The sequence below is a fragment of the Microtus pennsylvanicus genome, chromosome 1 (genome assembly GCF_037038515.1).
Source record: "Microtus pennsylvanicus isolate mMicPen1 chromosome 1, mMicPen1.hap1, whole genome shotgun sequence".
NCBI classification, from domain to species: domain Eukaryota; kingdom Metazoa; phylum Chordata; class Mammalia; order Rodentia; family Cricetidae; genus Microtus; species Microtus pennsylvanicus.
In genome coordinates this window covers 53,268,340-53,289,061 of record NC_134579.1, presented here as the reverse complement: position 1 = coordinate 53,289,061, position 20,722 = coordinate 53,268,340, and positions in this window count along the sequence as shown.

Here is a 20,722-nt window from a genome sequence, read left to right as displayed (position 1 = left end):
TTATGGTTCTAGGGAGATAGAGTTTATGATGGTAGAACAAAGGCATATATGGTTAGATGATCCTCTGAGAGTTTATGTCTTGGCCCATAAGTAGGAGGACGAGAGCACTGAGGATAAAGCAGGTTTGTTTCAGCAGGACCATGAACCCAGACTCTTCCTCGGCAGCACCTTGAACCTTGACTATACCATGGCTCCTAGTGGCTGGGAAGATCACTGCATTTAGCATGGCTTTGGTGGTGGCATGGCCTGTGGAGGAAGGAACAAAATCACAGGTTGTGGACCAGACTCCTAACTTCCATATGGCCTTTGGTAGCAACATGGATTTCAACATAGAGTCAAGCTGCAGTAGGACCATGGACCCAGACATGGTCATTGGTAGCTGCAGGACCTGGATGTCATCATTGCCCCAGGTAGCAGCTCAAGCCATTCAGATTGGTTTGACCCCATTGGCAGTATGGTTTTTGGACACCAACATGATTCCAGGTGGCAGCCCAGACCCTGGCATCCAATGGGATCCAATGGTAACAGGAACCACAGATGTCAACACAGACCCTGACTGCAGTAGGGTCACAGCCACAGGCATGACCTTCAGCTACAGTTCTGGCCTAGATTTCACCAAGGAACTGGAAAGAACTGAAGACCTCTCAAATCTGTATGACCCTGCTTCAGCTGGTGTTGGGGACTGTGGACCCCAAGACCCTGAATTTCCTGAGACAACCCCCCCCCCATTGCTGGAGTAAACAAAATATTTTTCTATGCTTGCAGCTGCTCTGAGCAAACAATTTGTTTTCCTGTGTTTACCACGAGACTCTCAGGAGTTCCTGATGGCAGGGGAGTGGTTTCTGGCAGACTTGCGGCTGAGAGTTAGGGTGTGACCATTAGTCAAGGTGACCCTATATAAGCTACACAAGAACACAATAAAGAGAACATTCTTGGCTTTACCCCTGTCTATCTGTGTGTATGTGTGTGTTTCAATCTCCAGGCCCTTACCTGACTTACAAACCATAGTGCGTAGCACATAGAACAGGCATTGTGCTACAAGCTAGGGTCTCTTTTGATGTCTTTGGTGCCTGTTACCACAAGGGGCCGTAGGAAAGTTGTATTGATGAGATCAGAGGGCCAATCTGAGCTGGCCACATCTTTCACTGGTCCTGGGAAAGCTGACCCTGCACCTCACTGGACATTGTAGCAAGAGAGCTGGTCTTCAGAGCTTAGGAGAGATGAACACACTCCTCACCACAGGCATAGAACTGGCTCTGATGACATGGGTGTAGGAGAGGATGCTTTGCCCGTTACCTGAGAGTGGTGGCCCCAGTAGTTAAGACTGAACAGTTCACTTACCACCCAGACCCACATCCAGGGCCTTGGGTTGGTCCACACTAACATCTACCCCATCTATAATGACCTGCTGGAGCTCGTGAAGGGACAAGTCCTGTGGAATGATACCTGTAGGATCTCCATTATGGTTGGCTACTGGATATCTGAGAGGAGTTTCCGTGAGGGTTCAGGGATGCTGAGGATGTTGTACCAGAGACCAGAAGCCTTGAACCAGACCAATGACTCATTTCAATGAACATTTGAAAGTAAAGCTGATTGAATAAAAGAGTATAGTGTGTCCCACACAGTGGGTCCCAGTGCCACTAGGACAGATAAAGAGGTGTTAGAGATAAGAAAAATGCAGGCGTGAAGAGGTTTGTTTGCTTCTTGAGTTGGTCGGTTTTCATTTTATTTATTTCATTAAAAATTTTTCTTTGAAGTGGGGCACTGCAAGGGTAAAAGGCAGATATGAGGGACTGAGAAATGAGCAGAATTGGGATGCATGATGTGAAATTCCCAAAGAATCAATAAAGAAATTACGTTACAAAATAAAAGAACAGATTTTTAAAGCCTCAGAGCACTCCCAGTGACAAAACTCCTCCAACAAAGCTGTATCTCTTAATCCTTCCAAACTGTTGGGGGCACAAAATTCCTTGAGCCCACAGATCTCTAGAGAAACTAGTAATGTTAAACAGGCAGGGATCTCCCCTCAATGGAGAAGATAAGCTATCTGTTTTCCTGCCTGGAAATCTGGGAGTGGATTTTGTTAATGACCTGGTGACTTTTTCACTATCTGTGAAAGCAGATCCCACATAAAATGTTTATCCTAGATTGTTTTCTTCCTAGATCATTATCTCCAGCTCCCAGTGAACAGAACCCATCCTTTGGGTGGATGTCACTTATGCTGTCTTGCTCAAAGTCCACACTGGATTCTAGGCCTTTTAGTTAGAGAACCCAACCTCATGCTTGCACATACTTTGCAAAAGAGTTTCTATGTAGTCAGATTTTAAACTTTATTGTGCACCAGGAATTGGAATTATGGTTGCTTAGAAACCTAAAATGGGCATGATTCTTACCAGGAAACTTTTTGCCCCAAATGGCACTGTGTTTTTAATATGGCATCAGACTTTCTAGAAGGTTTGATCCAGGTTGCCAAAGTCAATCTGAACTGAGTTTTTATTCTCACTTCTTTGTTAGTGTCCCTGCCTGATACCTGCAAGGGTCCTCTTCACCAAACAGTTCAATCAACTGAGGGGCAAATATTTAAACAAATGAGCCTATGGGGCCATTCTAATTCAAACGTCCCCACATAGTTCTTCATCTTTTCAGGGCATGGTTCCCTTAGTTGATGGAGATCTGGGAGGCCTCTGACATCTGGTGAAGAAAGGGTGCCCTGACCAGCTTACAAACCACTAAAGCAGTGCTGGGATGGACAATGAAAGGATCTAGCAGTTACAGCTTTTATCATCTTTCTATGCCCAAACTAAAGCACCAATTGTTATCATTCATTTACTTTGACTGTAGTAGTTTTTATCGAAATATCTGTGGACCAAGCACCATTTTACAGTTTTAACTCGTTAATGTCTCTCAGTAATTCTGGTGTTCCTATTATAACATTTCACAGCTGAAGAGACTTTTTCTGTACTTACTGAAAATCTAAGTAGAGAACTTTCTGCGTTTCAAAACCTGAGCCTCAAGACCCTCTATCATACCAGTTTTCTAAAACCCTCTTTTGAGTTCTTATTTGATAAACATTTTAACAGTGCTTCCCACTTCAATATGAGATGTCCCTCTTATGCTGGGAACTTGGTTCTTAGCTGGTGGTGCTGTGGGAGAGCTTCTAGGAGCTTCAGCAGGTAGAAGCTGAGATGGAGAAAGTAGATGCCAAGGACAGGTCTTTGAAGGTATCCAATCACTGGTCCCTTCCTTTCTCATGTTTTCTTGTCTGCCTATAAATGAGTCACCTTCTTATCACATGATTCCAAAATGTTCTGCCCGATCACATGGGATTGAGAAACCACTAAAAGAAGAGTGTGGTGATATCTTGTTTATGCTTTAATAAATAAAGTTTGCCTGAGGATCAGAGTGTATAGCTGGTTACACTAGTTAGCTAAAAAGCCCAGGCAGTGGTGGCACACACCTTTACTGCCAGCACTTGGGAGACAGAGGGAGATGGATCTCTTTGAGGTCAAGACTGCCCTGGGTTACACAAGATTAAATCAGTCTAAAAGAGGAACAGAGTCAAGTGGTGGTGACTCACACCTTTAATCCCAGCACTAGGGAGGTGGAGACAGGAAGTGTTATGACTGGACAGAGAAGAATATAAGGCAGGAGGAGACAGGAATCAGGATTCAGTCTGAGGTTTCGTATAGACGGCATTCAGTCTGAGGATTTGTAGAGACAAAATTGTCTATTCGGTCCGAGGATCCGGTAGAGGTTAGAACTTTAGTGACTGGCTCCTTAACTTCTCTGATCTTTCAGCATTTACCCTGATATCTGACTTTGAGTTTTTATTATTAAGACCAACTAGAATTCACACTACAGAAGAAAATCCTCTGAAACCATGAGTCAGGTTTGTTTATTTCTTTATTTTGCTTTTATATTGTCCATTCAGGTAGGTTGGTCAATGCAGAAGTTACTAATATAATTATATTTAGATTCAAGAATCTCACAGTTAAAGCATAGCATCTTTCACAGATTGCTTCATTTGTCCCAAAGGGTGAGCCATTTGATTGGAGTAGAGGAAGCAAGCTAAAAAATGGCCATGTACGGAAAGATAAAGTGAATAGAATCTTCAGGGAAAGGGGCACCATGCTCCAAATGTCTCTTAAAAATTAGAACAAGCAGCAGACCACCTGTTTCCAGGTGAAGAAAGAAACCAGGAGAGAAGCTAATCTGGGAATAAAAAAGAGCAAACAAAGCTGAAGCACAATTTCTTCACCCCCATCTCTGAAAGAAAGTCATCTAAAACTCACAGGAAAACCTTCCTTTATGAAGCAACCACAAGTGGCTCTTTTTTTCTTTCAATTTATAGGCCAATCAACTTTAAGTATACCTAATAGCACCTTGTAAAATCTAAGCAGTTTAAACAGCAGGCCCTGTCCTGATGTGATTGGTTTTCTGAGTCATTGCTTCTTTAAAAGGCCGAATTGATCTTTTCTATCTTGACTCTGGTAGAAATATGAGGGATTTTTGGTCAAATGACAAGTCCTCGGCCTATTAAACTACTTTCCTTGATTTTGAGGACAGAGTTGGTTTTCGTCTCTGTCTTTTACACAGCAGCTTGAAAAAATAAATTGAATTTTTTTCCCCAGAATGACTCATTCTAAACCTTAAAAGACAGCCATTAAATTGTCTTGTGCTGGTGGCAGTCCTGCCATGAAATGGACTTGAATTTGGTTCCCCTCTATCTTTATTTTAAGATACAATGCTAAGACTAAGACACGATATAGAAAGTAAATTTTCAAATGGATAAGCCATCAAACTTCTTCACCAGTTTTCTTTATTAATTAAAACAAGAAATCATATCTATTTGCTCTGTGTGTGTTTGTGTGTGTATGTGTTTGTGTGTGTGTGTGTAAAGGTGAGTGTGCCACAGCACACACGTGAAAGTCAGAAAACGACTTGTAGGAATTGGTTTTCTCTTTCCTCTATGTTGGTCCCTGGGCTGGAATTCAGGTCATCAAGTTCATTAGCAAGCACCTTTACCCACTGATTGTTTCTCTGGCTCTCCTTCTGGACTAGCATTTAATATTCAATTTTTGTTGTTTTAAGTGAATTTTATCTTCCTTGAATTATAACTTTGTATAAATGAGGTTGTGCTCATCAGTGAGAATCATATGATTTGGAGATTCCAAGAGAATTTATAGGGATAGTTCGTTTTTATTTGTCTATACTAAACCCCAGAGCCAGGGAAAATATAAAGAGCTCTCAGTAGCAGGCCATACAGTTTTCAAAATATTTCTCTATATAAAATATTTAGCTTGGACTCTCTTTTGATCAGTGAAGGGAGAAACTTCATAGGGGAAATTTCATTAAACCCTAAAGTAAAACAGGAATATAGCCAAGAAAAGAATAGCACAGTGAGATGAAGAATAAAAATGTTCTTAACTTTTAATGTACACACAGATAGAAGTGCTATTTGTTAATGCTGTTTTTAAACTTTCAGAAGAAGACTCCAATTGTATTATATAAGGAAAGCAAGAAAATATCATTGCCATGACTTGGGCTCCCTCTCTTTCTTGTTTCTTGTTTTTTCTTGTGATATGTGTGTGTGTGTGTGTGTGTGTGTGTGTGTGTGTTTGAGAGAGACAGAGACAGATAGAGACACAGAGAAAGAAAGAGACATATACAGAGAGAACAGTGAGCATTGTGGAATCCAGAGTAGGGTGTCAGGTTCCTAATTTATCACTCTTTCTCTTATTTCCAGGACCTCTCACTGAACCCTAAACTCACTATTTTTCAGATAAAATAGCTGTCCAACGAGTCCTAGGATCCTGTCTCAGTCCTGTAGAGTGCTGGAGTTACAGGCACGTGGGCCACACCTGAATTTTTATGTAGGTGCTTGAATCTAAACTCACATTCTCAGGCTTGTGCAGCCATCTCCCCAGCCCACATTTGCTCTTATTTTAAAGTTATATTTAGCAACTATCATGCAATAAGTGAAAATGGTATATATATATATATATATATATATATATATATATATATATATATATTTCAGTTTAGGAATATGGGTAACATAGTAGCACAAAGGTGAGTCTTATCTTTAAGTACCAATGTCAACTTTTGTTGTACTTTAAAAACTTGTTTTGCCGTTCCTTTAAAAGTATGTGTACCAAAGTTACTATATAGTGAAATAATTCAAGCTCACAATGTCAAGGAGAGACTCACCTGTGTGCAGTTCTAAAATGTTGCAGTAGCAGAAGAGGCAGTCCTCATAGCTGTCTACTCATCATACCTGGTGGTGATAGCTTCTTGCAAAAAAAAAAAAAAAACAACAAGTTTTGTTTTTGTTTTTGGTATGGGAAGCAATTATTTTAGAAAACAAAAGATTCAGGTTGAGGATAGAACTTAGTGGTAGAGTGAATGTTTTATATATGTTTAATATGCCTGAATCTACAGCTTAGGAGATTCCATAGCATGAGAGTTTAGGGACTAAAGGAGCAAAAAACCAAGAAGATGCAAGGAAAGTGAATAGGAAAATAAAGAAGAAGGGGAGACCAACCAAGAAATGCCTGAGGTCTTTGTCCAATATTGGTCCAACAAAACATCAACCCAATGAGAGAAGCCCCAGGTTCTATGAGTGTGCTCAGGATCAGCTGTTTCTTCTCTTGGATACCTATGAGAGTTTGCATGAAGTAACTGCTGTTTAGAAATGGGACTTTGTACAGTACTCTGTAGTATAAATAAATAATTAGGAGACCATTAGGCTTAGATAGTTCTGGCACCATGGTTCTCCCTGAAACCCGGTTCAATGAAGAGTGTAAAGAAGTTACAGCTTAAATAGATACTGACTATTGACCTCTAACTGTGGGCTATTCATTTTAATCTATTTATTTTTTTCTGTCTTGTTTTCTAAAACATCTCATAAATGATTCTTTCTCCATCTTCTGTTCTGGTGTGAACCACTTGCAGTGTGGTCTTTTCCAATTCATGGAGTGGTAAAAGCTCATATAAATGCATTAAAATATCAATATGGTTATGCTTCTCTTTGAACAGTGTTAGTGTCCCAAGTTTGATCATTTACAAGTTGATTACAGAATAAATCCAGGCAACGATACTTTGCTTTTAAAGATGAATCCGGCCAGAGAACATCTTTGCTAGCCTTTGCATGCTTTCTTTCCCGTGGCTGGGTCTGGACTGGAGATCTCTTCTGATTCTTCCATTCCCCATCTGCTCTAGTGCATCATCAGTCCTTTTACTTAAAAGTTATATAATAGGTTACACAAGGCCATGTACACACAAGTCTATAGTGTAATGTAATTTAAGCATATGTCTAATATGTTGATACTTTTCTTTTCTTATCACCCAGGTAAGCTCTTTCTTTTGTTCCTACCCTTCAGAATAATTTCATGGTTTAGTTTGTATATCTGTCCTGTGAATAGACTTTCACTCTTCTGAGCTATTTGGCTTCCTTTTAGGAACCATATCTGAAGATAACCCATGTTCTGCCGTGGTCTTGCAGGATAAGACCTTAAAAAATAATTATTTGAAGTCTTAGAAAAGTTGAAAATGAGGAAGATATTTGAACAATATTGATTGATGTTCATGAAGAACATAATATTCTATTATTGTAGTACTGAAGTTCTTTGATGCAAATTCTCTTGTTCAGGGAAGAAGAATCCACTAATCTGTGGAATGCTTACTATTTTAAAAAATTTCTCAATTGTCAAGAAGTAATCATGGACTGAGGGGAGTCTGTTTCTCAATTAATTCAAGGCAGGAGAATATTGTTGCCAAGAACCAACATGATTGATCTGGGCCCTCAAAGAATATGCTTCCTGCTTTTCATCCCAGTCGAAGGCTGTCCTGTGAAAATGCCTCAAAGCCCTGAAAGACAAGATATATTGCCTGTGTTTCTACAATACTAAATACCAAATGAATTTACTCTTACTGTGTCTAAGTGACACAGTAATGCCAAGTGTAACTTATTAAAGAATATAGGGGGGAATTTCTAGAAATCAATTTAAATGAAAAAATAATATATCTTTAATAATTTATACTATCTACTTGAGGATGTTCATTATTTATTTCTGATTTTATTTAATATTGCATTAGACGTGAATATCAATATTTATTTAGTCTTTCATTATGGGTGCTTATTTCCACTCAGGAATACTTACAGCTGCTATAAGAATGCAGAAAAGAATAACACTGACATATTTTTAGTTTTACGGTGTCCAATGCAGCTTTGATGCTGACTACCCAGAATCTAGCCTCACTTCTCTTGACCGTCTTCAATTACAGCTACAATCCAATGCCAGCTACATATACGAGGATTCCTAGACAGCTAAGCTATGTTCCCATTTCCTTCTCAAGTTGTGCTTTCTGATGTAGGACTCACAGAACACAAGAAAATGCTGTACTTAAATTTCAGTTTCATTGCAGCAAAGATGCCAATTAGGGTGAGTCAACAGAAACAGCACATGAGATGATGTCAGAGAGTTAGGCAGACATGATGTTCCCTTCCCTCCTTCACTGTGTGTGTAGAAGTGGGATGGAGTGTCACAAACTACCAGTGTTGATATCAGGTGTCTACGTGACAGCTTCACCTGTTAGAAATGTTGGCTCTGCTTTTGTACATAAGACTGCTTGACTAAATCACCAATTACATGATTGATATTTACCTTCAGCCTCCCCCATCTATTTATTAGTGATTGAAAGTCTGGGTTTCTGCCACTCAATTCTAACACTTCAACAATAATCTCCTATTTTTCTGACTTCATATCCCAACGACACTTAGAAGGTCAGTGTAAATCATCTCAGCAGGATACCAGAAGGTCTGGTGCAAATGGTCATATGATAAAGGAATTCTACTGCCAGGAAATTCCTGGGACCTGGAAGTTCCTTCAGCGTTCTTTGCTGATACCAGAGACAAACAGGCAAATTCTTTTCTTATATAGTGTTATGGTATCTAGGACTGGCATTATCTGTTCTTCTTTACGTAAAACAAACACTTGCAAAGTGAGTGTAAAATATCATTCTCTGATAAGCAGTAACCTCTGTGAATTCCATTTGCTCTTCATGTTTGCTGTTAGTTGATACCCTTAATCTCTGGATTTTAGTCATTTTAGGAGTGTTTGGTACTATCAAATAAGAATTTGCTTTGAATTCCATAATGACTAATGCGTTTTAAACATAGGGGGTTTTATGCATTTGCCCATATTTTTATGTAAGAGATGAATTGGAATATTATTCCTACACTATAAACTTTATTCATTTAATATGTTCAATCTTATGATTTTGAGAACAAAGTTGTTCATTTTACTGCTGCTATGATAGATTGGACTGTATCCCACAAAATTTAGAATGTAGTCTTAATTAGAGACAGTCTTTACAAAGATAATCAAATTTAAGTAAACTGTGATCCAGTGTGGTTGTTTCCATGTATGAGAGAAATATGGACACTGAAATTTTCCTAGAGAAAAGATGATGGAAAGAAACCAAAGGAGTAAATGGTCCTCTTAATGCTGAGGAGAGAGGTCTGGAGCAGAATTTATCTCTCATCGCTCAGAAACAGACAACTTTACTCACTCTTTGACCTCAAAGTTTCAACTTTCACATCAGGGGACAATAGATTTCTATGACTTCAGTCATTCAGTGTGTGGTACTTTCTTCTAGCAGTCCTGGCAAACCAGTAAACCCACAGTCAATTTGTGGCCTTTAAAATTCTCCCCAAAGAAGTACATACAATTAGGAGTCTGTCCACATTTCCCTCAAGATGTCCTTAACTGGAACATATGCAACCATTTTCTAATTGTAGTATAGATCTTCCCATTCTCATTAAAATCTAAATTTAGTTTCTGCGCAAATGCCCAAGTTTTTCACGGAGTCCTCACCCTTTCATGTTCTCACAAGCTGTGTGTGAAGCTGTCTGTTTCTCCACATTCCCACCAATCCTTGCTATTTGTTTCTGATTGCTGTCAACTTAGTAGGTATGAAGCTGCATCTTAGTGTGACTTGCATTTCTTCAATGGATAATAGTTTGGAGAACATTTTCATATGAATATGCTTTTTATTCAGTCTTTCAGGAAATGTTGACTATATATTCTATTATATTAAACCAATGTTTTTCAATTTTCCTAATGGTGTGACCCTTTAATATAGGTCCTCATGTTGTGGTGACTCCCAACCATAAAATGATTTTCATTGCTACATCATAACTGTAATTGTGATACTGCTATTAATAATAATGTAAATATCTGCGTCTTCCAATGATCAAAACAAGGAGGAAGTTGTAAAACTAGCTGACACCTACAAGCTTGGAGAGAGAAAATGACAGGGGGGGGCATTATCTTTAAAATTATTTTTTGGACTTGATTTATGCAAAGTTATTGATTTCTTTTGCATCTTGCGTATGCTCAGTATTTATAGATTACTTTCTAGATGATTTGTTAATTTCCCTCACAATTCCATAGGACAATTTTTATAATTATATTATGTATATTTATAATGTTTCTTACTTAAATATTCTACACCATTTGAGAAAACCCATATGGTCCTAGAGCTTTGTACTCATATTTCAGGGGCTACTCAGTAAATTTGGTAGCTGTTGTTTTCTGAGTTATTTGTTCATTTCACATAAGTTATAGAATTTATTTGATATAAAATTATTCTTGCCTGGCCTTGGGTAGATTTCTAACAGACATATGTTTACATGAACTTTACTGGACATTCTTGGAAGACTGCCTTTGAAAGGTCATGCAGAGCTGTCTTCCGGTAGCTATCATCTCTTTAGAACATTCCCCCATACGCTGCCCTAGAGCATCGCTCAAACTTGGGTTTCTCTTTGCTGTGTCCTGATGTGGAAACTTGGTGTTCACCAAAAGTTAAATAGGTTCTCATCTTTCTCCTCTCTCTCATGAATTGTTCCCCCTTGTTTGATAGCAATAACCTAAGATCTTTTGTTATGTGTATATGGCCTCTTTTCAGTTTTTCATAAAAAAAAAGAAATGTTTATTCAAATTTAGTCTTTGTTTCTCCATCTGGACTGGAAATGAATATTCTACGTTATACTAATTTACAAACATTGAAGGTAGACATAATGCACTATATGGTCACAAAGTACTCAGGGATATATTAGGAGAAAACCAAACTAAAAAGATCAACACAAAAATGTTTAAGATACTTATTTTCAAACACGTAGCTTGCAAAATTTTCCTTTATTCTATTCTTTAACATTTTCTATAGAGAATATATATTGATTCTATAATAAAAGTAAAGCATTAATGTTATAATAGAAAAATAAAATTAAATAAGCCACTTGCAAACAATCATAGCCTTAAAACATGGGATTTTCAGTGAAGGGAAATATAGAGCCATTTATCTTCCTGTTTGTTCATATTTCTGTAAATTAGAGCAGGGGATTGCATCTTAGTTCGTTCTATAGCAAAAATATGTTATTATTGACTAATTTAGAGTTTATAGTCCATAAACACTCCTATATCTTTTCAGCAATGCTACCCAGCCCAAATTTTCTGTATTCACACATTTTACTTCATTTGAAAGAAAATTAAAGTAGTTTTAATGTAATAAACATTTTATTAAAATTATTTTATTTAAAAAAATCCTGTTTTAGGAGCTGTGGGCCTCTTCCCACAGCCCGGCTCCTGCCCAGCTAGCTTTACACCAGAAATAACAACACACAAATTGTATTCATTTAAACAGTGCTTTGCCCATTAACTCTAGCCCTTACAGGCTAATTCTCATATCCCGATCAAGCCATTTCTAATAATCTGTGTAGCATCAGTCTTACCGGGAAAGATTCAGCATGTCTGACCTGGCAGCTTGCTTCATGGTGTCTACCTGGGAGAGGGGAGCATGGCCTCTGAGCTCACTTCCTCTTCCTCCCAGCATTCTGTTCTGTTTACTCCTCCCACCTATGTTTTAACCTATGAGACCAAGCAGTTTCTTTATTACTTAACCAATGACCTTCTTCCTATCAAAATCCAATTAAAGCAAAATGACATATGCAAGAACATTATCTAAACCAGAATTGCTATAAATTGATGATCAGTACCGTATGTACTGCTTTGTAGTGGTAATTACTTTTATAAAGCATCTGTGTTAAAACACAAATCCTCTTATATTGTTTCCTCCTCTTTCTGTTCTTCCTCCCACTCTTCCTCTACTTCCTATCTCTCTGCCTGTGTCTCCCCATCCCATCATCCTGTCTTAAATTATGTAGCTGCTAGAAAATGAATTTGGTAACAGCTTGAGGAAAGTTAGAGACAGATCCTTCCACCATGGAGCCTGCACATGGAAATGTACTACACTTAAACAACTTCATTTCATGTTCGCAAAAATTAAACCAACACTCTTCAAACCTGCAAAAACAATTGTTTATAGACTTACAAATCTGTTTATAAACTGACAAACCCTCATAATTACAAAAGGAATCTATAAGTGAAACAATAGTGAAGTCAAATAGGGACATATAACTTTCTTTTTTAAATATTTTTATTTTTTGAGAAATTCACATATGAAGATGTCATTTCTATTCCTCCCACTTCCCTCTCCTCCAATTCCTGTCATGTTCCCCCTTCTTCTTAAATTCATGATCTCATCTTTAATTACCAGGTTTGAGATTTGGTATGAAGTATCAGTGTGTCAAAATATATGCTCATTAGATATTAAGATAAATACAATACTTGTAGGATATATGTTGCCAAGGTTGTATTACTATAGTGGGAAAGATGGCACCTCTGGGAACGAATTTCCAGTGCTTTAGAATGTTCCTGAGTCAGGCTTCACTGAGCTTGTTCCTTATTAGGTCTCTGTTCTCATGGGTTCGTTAATGAGTCTAGGATCCTCAAATACAAAGAGGGCCTGATGTTAGTATATTGCTAATTACACTAACGGGAAGCTCTAGAAATTGTCAATTGCATTATATCTCAATATATAGTAATATATTAACACAATTATATGAAATTAATATGTATATGCTTTTTTCACTCAGTTGAGTTTGAAAGTGCCAGAATATACTAACCCCTCTAAAGTCACTTGATATAATATATTTTTCCTGGGATAATTGGGAAATAACTGATAGAATAACGGATCCCTAAGTGTCATCTTTTAACACAAAAGTTGTTAACTTAGAATTCCAGCTGAATAGGCAAACCCACAAACACAAACATTATAAAATTTGCCATGAAACAGATGTCATTGTTGTACTAGTGGCAAGAGAACATTCTTCACATTGGAACTATGAGTTGACAACAGTATAGGTCTACAAATAACACAATAACTCTCATGCTTTCTTTGTTTTGCCTACATTTATTTTTTAGAAATTCATATATAATTTACCATCTCTAAACCCAATTCCCCTTTCCTTTACTTTCTCCACAATTTAATGTTCCATTAAGTAGCATGCTCGTGAGTTCTGGGGCCTACTGCCTTCTTTAGGGCTTTGTTACTTGCACATTAGGCTTCTGTGATGTTTATTTATAATTGCTAGCTTTCTACCACTTAGAATCCCATCAGAGGTGAAAAGTAGCCTAAATTCACTTGGCCCATAGGCTGCTCTATAAAGGATTGTTTTGATTGTTAATCAAAGAAGGAAGACCCAACCCATTGTGGGCAGCAACATTCCTTTGGTCTAGGCTATTGACACGACACAGGAGAAAACCAACTAAAGCAGTTGGCAGGTAGCATACATTCAATTGTTTCCCTTTCCTTTAGATTTTGGATTTATTTTGTCTGGTTACTTTGAGTTGTTATACATCTTTCTCTAGATTATGGACTGCAACTTGAAACTGTAAGCCATATAGACCATTCCCTCTTTTAAATTGCTTTTGGTCATGATATTTTATCATAGCAACAGAAATCAAACGTAAAGGATGACTTCTTTATGTGTATAGAAGAATTAACACCAGGTGAAATTTGTACACATTTCTGTTGTTGATCTATACTTGCCATTCTAATTTGTGTTCAACCAACAGGCAGTGAGAAAGAAACCTCTTCAAGTGCAAGACCAAGCATGCCCATTTGTTGGTAGGTTAAAAGGTTATCCACATACTAACTTACAATAAAAATCACTATAAAAAGTTAATTCCATGTTAGTAAATTTTCTATTGCCTTAGGATGAGAGATCTCAGTATAATGATGAAATTTCAGTTTATAATGCCCAAGATAATTGAGTCCTAAAATGTATTAATGCTGTTAATATAAATTTGATTACAGCTCTTACTGCTATTACATGTGAGTAACATTTATTGAGTTGTTTTTATGTACTACTTATGATTTTTAGCGTTTCTCAAATTGTCTCCCTGAATGTTCTCAGTAAGAATGTTTAATATCCCTTACCCACACTCTTTCACCAAAAGGATATGAAAGCTACAAGAGGAGCCTTAACCTCGCTGAGTGAAGGTGAAACTGAGGATAAGTTTGGATTATGCTCTTTCACTTTCTATACCAGAAAAAAAATGGGATCTTGCTAGCTTTCGTTCCAATTTATATGGATCACTGGAGGACTATATGGGGAAGTAAAATCTTTGACAGGTCTGGGAAGATTGAGAGCTCAAGTGTAGAGGGATTTTATGCTAGAGAATCATGCCCTGTGGGGTCTATCTACACGGTAGGGGAGCCAAGATGAGAGATCACCTCCAAATAACAAAGGAGCAGGGCATCTGTGTGCTTGTGTGCATACATTACCATGAATCAATATGGAAGCAAGACTAATGTATGCAGCAGGGGAAAGACATTAACAAATTAATGAAATGGAACTTGGGTTTCACTCTGCTATGAAGAACAATCATTTATGGGCTAGTCATGACTGAAGGTACCACCCTGTTTTTACCCTCCACCTTTTCTCCACCCAAGATCTCATTTCCTCTCATGCAACAGCAGGTGGATTTCTGCATTAAAATTTCACTCAGTGTTCCCCTCCCAATCCATTCTCTACAATGTCATGTCTTCAGAACGGTTTTTGTATGACTCAGAGTTGACACCAATCTTCTGCTTGGAATGTGTCATTGCCAGTGTCTATTCATTAGCAGACACATCCGTCTTTCAGAACGTTGCCCAGCTCAGCATAGACACCCAACGTTCCTGTCACTTTCTGCTTTATCATCACAAATCCTTGCCTTCCTCTAATACCATACTTATATTTTCAGGGCTCAGAGACGGGAGGTGGAGGGAGGACTGTGGTGTGATAAGCTCTGAGATTTAAGTGGCTTATCTGAAGATTCCGGAATCATCTCCCCATAAAATTTTATCAAGTTGCTTTGGATTTATTCATTTCATGGGCTATGATCACAGCTTTAAATTTCAGCAACACTAAGAATAGCTTTACTATCAAAATGAGAAGGGATTTTATTAATGAACAACTGCAAAGCAATGAAGAACTAATTATAGGGAGGGTATGCAATCCTTTTAGATTGAAAAGGAGAAAAACTCAGTAAGTTTTCTTATAAACTCAAAGATTAAGAAGCTAATTTTAAAAGCCTAGAGTTAGATGGTTTTTTTTTTTTTTTTAGTTTTTCGAGACAGGGTTTCTCTGTAGTTTTGGAGCCTGTCCTGGCACTAGTAGACCAGGCTGGCCTCGAACTCACAGAGATCCGCCTGCCGCTGCCTCCCGAGTGCTGGGATTAAAGGCGTGCGCCACCACCGCCCGGCAAGCCTAGAGTTAAAATACACCATTAGTGTTCAGGCTTGCTCTGAAAACCCAGGAGACAATAGATAGTTGTTGTTTTTTTTTCACATACCCTCTAGTATTTACTCAAAATAAGAGAGAGTGAAAAAAAAATGAGAGAAAAGAGGGAAAGACTCAGCTATGTTGCTGCAGAAAGAAACACTTCTAAGCAATGGTTTAACACATTTGAGAGGCTGGCTGGGAAATTAGGAAAGAAAAAGGATTTAGCTGTCAGTTGACTGAGCTGTTCATTCTCCATTGCCTTCTCTACCAGCTACTTAAAGATAATTCCATAGTTTTGCATAAATTTGCTTTTCTTTTAGTTTTAAATAACTTCAGACACATTAGAGAGGTTGAAAATAAGACTATTCCTCAGAGTCCTCAAGAAAATAATTTATCATACTAACGTGATTCTTTCTCTTAAGAATTTGAGGGAAAGTTACTGATAAAGTGCTTTCTCTATGTTGGTTTGTTTTAAATCACAATTACTTCATGGCTTTGTACATTCTAGGCAAGCAAGCTACCGCTGAGCCATACTGTGAGCTTTCATAATGCCTTTTTAACCACTGGCATGTAAGGCCTAAAGACGAAACAGCCTTTCTCTACTACTGCAATAGCGAAAAACAGATAGCGATAAAATTCTTATGATTTGCTATGAAGACTTTATTAAAATTTCATCAGTTACCCATTAATGTTACAAAAAGAATCACCTTTTGCACTCACCCATTCTCTTATCCTATAAATTATGTAAACAAAAAACCACTAACAAACAACAAACAAACCAAAGTTTCATTATGTGGACTTGGATGATCTAGAACTCGATGTGCAGGCTAGGTTGGTCTTGAACTTACAAAGATCTTCCTACTTTCAGGTTCCGGTTCTAGCATTAAAGGTGTGAGCCATTAAACCTATCTTGTCCAGTTATTATAATGCAAGTCTATGTTAAGAATGTTGATGTATGTGAGGAAGGAACAGTAATAACTTTACAAAATTTCTCTGTTCCATCTTAGGCTCACGCTAACGACATTTACTCTCTCGTTCCAGACAAATACCTCATATGGTCTGTAAGAAAGCTCTCACTGTTTCTTCCTGAGGGCAGCTTTCTGCTATTGTAGTAAATAATTTTATCCCAGTACACAGCATATCACTTGCTCATTATGGAACTTTCTGTTCCCCTCCAAAATACCATATTCTCCTAGATGACCTTAAACTTTACTGTCCATTATTTCAGAGCTTCCTTTCCTCTCCCCCTTCCTCCCTCTGTGTGGTGTGCTATCTGTGAAATGCTCCCTACTCAATGTTCAGACTTGTTCCCATGTCTTGGAATACATCTGCCCTTTACAAAAAACTGATTTTTAACCTTCAAACTGAGCCTCATCTGAATCTGAATGCCTCTCTCTCTAAGTTCTCATTTTACTCTCAACGCTGTGTTGTCCATCTGGAATTTCAGACGAACATGCTGGAAGCCAGTCTGTGCTGCTCTTCATCTTCACCCCCTGTGTTTGCTCTTTTGTCCGTCCCAGTACATAGTTCCTCTCTCTTCCAAAAATAGATAGCATTTAATTCAATTTTTTCCAATGGATTAACTAAAACCCTTTAGTCCTAACTGACTTCTTCCTTCCCCTCGTGTGCTACATGAAACATGGCAATAGGGCTTGTTTGCCTAATCCCCTCAGCCCATGACTATTGTCACCTGTGTTCTAAAGCTAATCATGTCCTGTAATAGCTTCTTAACTGCTATTCTTAATTATTAGTTGCTATTAACAATTCTGCTATTGCTGTCAACAAGGTGTCAAGAATGATTAAAGTGCAATTCAGATCTCTCTAATGCTTTCCCCTCTCTGTCGGGATAAAAGACCAGAAAAATTTTTGTGTAGTCTGTTGTCCCACTGTGATCTCTGCCCATTTCTTCCTCTTTTTAACTGTCTGCCTTCATCTTCTCTTTCTCCTTTCTCCCTTTGCTTCAGCAGCATTGGCATTTTGACTCTAACCCAAGGACCACTCTCTCCACAATCAATATGGGCCCCTGCTTATGTCTGCTTCACGTGCAATCCCCACCCACCTGTGTGGACCACTCTGTCGATCTTTCCAAATGTGCTCACAAGCTAACTTAGTGCTGAAACATCTCTGATACACACTTTAAGACACCACACTGAATGCTATCCACATGTGCCTCCTGCCCTGTTACATTCCACATTCATGATCAAAGGTATCACATATTGTAATGCCTTATTTCAAATTTTTAACACTATGAGCTCTGATTTTTATTTAAATATTTTATTTTTTAAACATGCCATGATTGATTACTATACTTACAAAGTTACCACTGTGGCTCCCATAAACTCACAGGGAATGGTACTATTAGGAGGTACAGCTTTGTTGAAGTGGGTATGGCTCTGTTGGACAAGTGAGTCACTGTGAGGTAGGCTTTGGAGTTCCCTATGCTCGAGATATCACAATAACTCTTACAAATAAAACATTTAATTTCGGTGGCTTGCTTACAGTTCAGAGGTTCCGTCCAATATCATCATGGTGGGTAGCATGGTTGCATGCAGGTAGACATGGTGTTGGTTGCATCTTTATTAGAAGGCAACAGGAAGTGCACTGTGACAAGACTAATTCTTCCTCAGCCATTAACTGCCTGTAGTATTTCATCTGAAAGTGGGACCTTATGAAATACCCCTATTTGTTGATTGCTATCACAGTCTCACTGGGATGTTATTAGTAGCATCATATTTCATTTTAAAATCTACCCAGAATATAATCATTTCTCATCCTCTGTTGATATTACCAGACTGTGAGAGTGTCATGTTTATTTCTCTTGTCCCCAATCTTCCCATTCTTCTGACGTCTCTTTTCCTCAAGCACACTTATCCAGTCTTCACTCTGTAGCCAATGTGACAGTTAAAGTCCCCTTTGAACTAAGCACTAGGTTTTTTGGAAAAGCAAATTTAATATTTTATTTCTAACACTTTCCTGTTAGCTTCCTGTCAGAGTAAAATTAACCGTTACTGAGCAGGTAAACTGTGGTCAGCTCTTTCTTGCTCCCTGTCCTGTGCCTCCCACCCAGCTTCTTAATATGCCTTAGTTAGTTTTATTTTCATTTTCACTTATTCCATGCAAGTGACTAATTTACCATCATCACTATATTATCTATCAGTCTACCTATTTACCATCTATGTAATTGCTGTTACCAAGGTACTGTTTATGCTCTGTCTTATCCCACAGGAAATACAAGTTCTGTGAGAAGAGACTGACTTACTCTTCCTTTTTCTAATTCCTCGATCTCTATTTCAAGAAACCACTTGTTCATCCCAGCCACCCAGAACCAAAATAATCACACAGAAACTGTATTAATTAAATCACTGCTTGGACCATTAGCTCTAGCTTTTTATTGGCTAACTCTTACATCTTATTTAACCCATTTCTATTCATTTGTACATCACCATGAGGTTGTGGCCTACCAGCAAAATTCCAGCATGTCTGACACTAGAGGCAACTCCATAGAGTCTCCCTGATTCTGCCCTTTTTTCTCTCAGCATTCAGTTCAATCCTCCCTGCTTACCTAAGTTCTGCCCTATCAACAGGCCAAGGCAATTTCTTTATTCATTAATGGTAATTGCAGCACACAAAGGGACTCCCACATCAGATCTCCAGTAGATCAAATAATACTCAGCATAACCAGATACTTATCTTAAAAATCACTTAAAATAGATATTATCATTTTATGTAAAATCTTTTTTCCATTGAGTCATATTTTAACAACAATGACTTCTTTGCACGTTGATTAAAGTTTCACAGGCATGTATATTTTAAATATATCATCTAATTAAGCGATCTGATATTATTAGAGGCTAGAATTTGTGTACATGATGATTAAGTTTTTGATATTGTCATAGTAGGACAGTGAAAGATATAACTAGATCTTTGTGCCTATTCTTTTTGTTTCCTGGGAACAAATCCTTATAATACGAAGATAATCAGGTTTCAGCCAATAAACAATTTAAAGTTTTTTATATGAATGGTTATCTCCAAATTATGGAAATATTAAATGTCAACTTTTTTGTCTTTGAATTTGAATTTCTGTAATATTAATCACTTAATAATTAATTTACTAATGATAAGCTCTGTTGGTGTTCATTTACATTTTAAATGCTTTTGAATTAATTGTTTTACATTTATTCAATTTTCAAGTAATTGCATTTCATCATTATAGCTTAATTCTAAATATTTTAAAGTAGGAGGATTCCTAATCTATTAGGCATCATCAATTTTGGTTAACAAATTACTAACTGATAATTTAATTCTGTGATTACAATAGACAGAGAATCCATCTCCAAATGATATTGAAGTAGGCACATGAAAAGTTGTCTACATTTTTTTCTTAAATTTACATTCACAAGGACTCCAGTTGTCACTGAGTCTTGTAAAGAAATCTCTGCAACTTGGATCTATTGTTTAATCTAGAAAGTAAGAGTAGTCATCCTTTTGTGGCCCTTGTAAAAGCTAAATGGAATTCGAGGAATTTATGGCAACATACGACAAAACCTGGCTTATTTGGAGAGTATAAGATGGCAACCCATAGTGCTTTGCTCCTGCCCCCACTCCCACATTATTCTTATTGCATAGGATTCCTTGAGTCTTGGGAATAACTCATTCTCGGTAATAAATCCTGAAGTCAGGCAATAAGATTTTCAGGAGAATCTATCCCCATAGAACTATAGAACCTAATTATTTTTCTACCTTTTCTGTAAGTTTTGTTTTACTGTGGCAAGTATTTGGCTTGCATATGTAACCTACATGATATAAAAGGACCACAGATGAAATACCAGCAACTTGGATGATCTTGAGGCTAGATTATACACCTTCTTTCATGTTCATTTCTTCCATTCCATCAATTGACTACACAAATAGCCGATAAGCCTGGAAACCATGCAATTTCAGTGTAGTGAGGGCACAAATCTTAATAGGATGGGCTAAGAAGGCATGTGGCTGCTAGAATCGGAAGGAGAGATAATGCGGCGGTTATTTTTTAAGAAAAAATGAAGACAT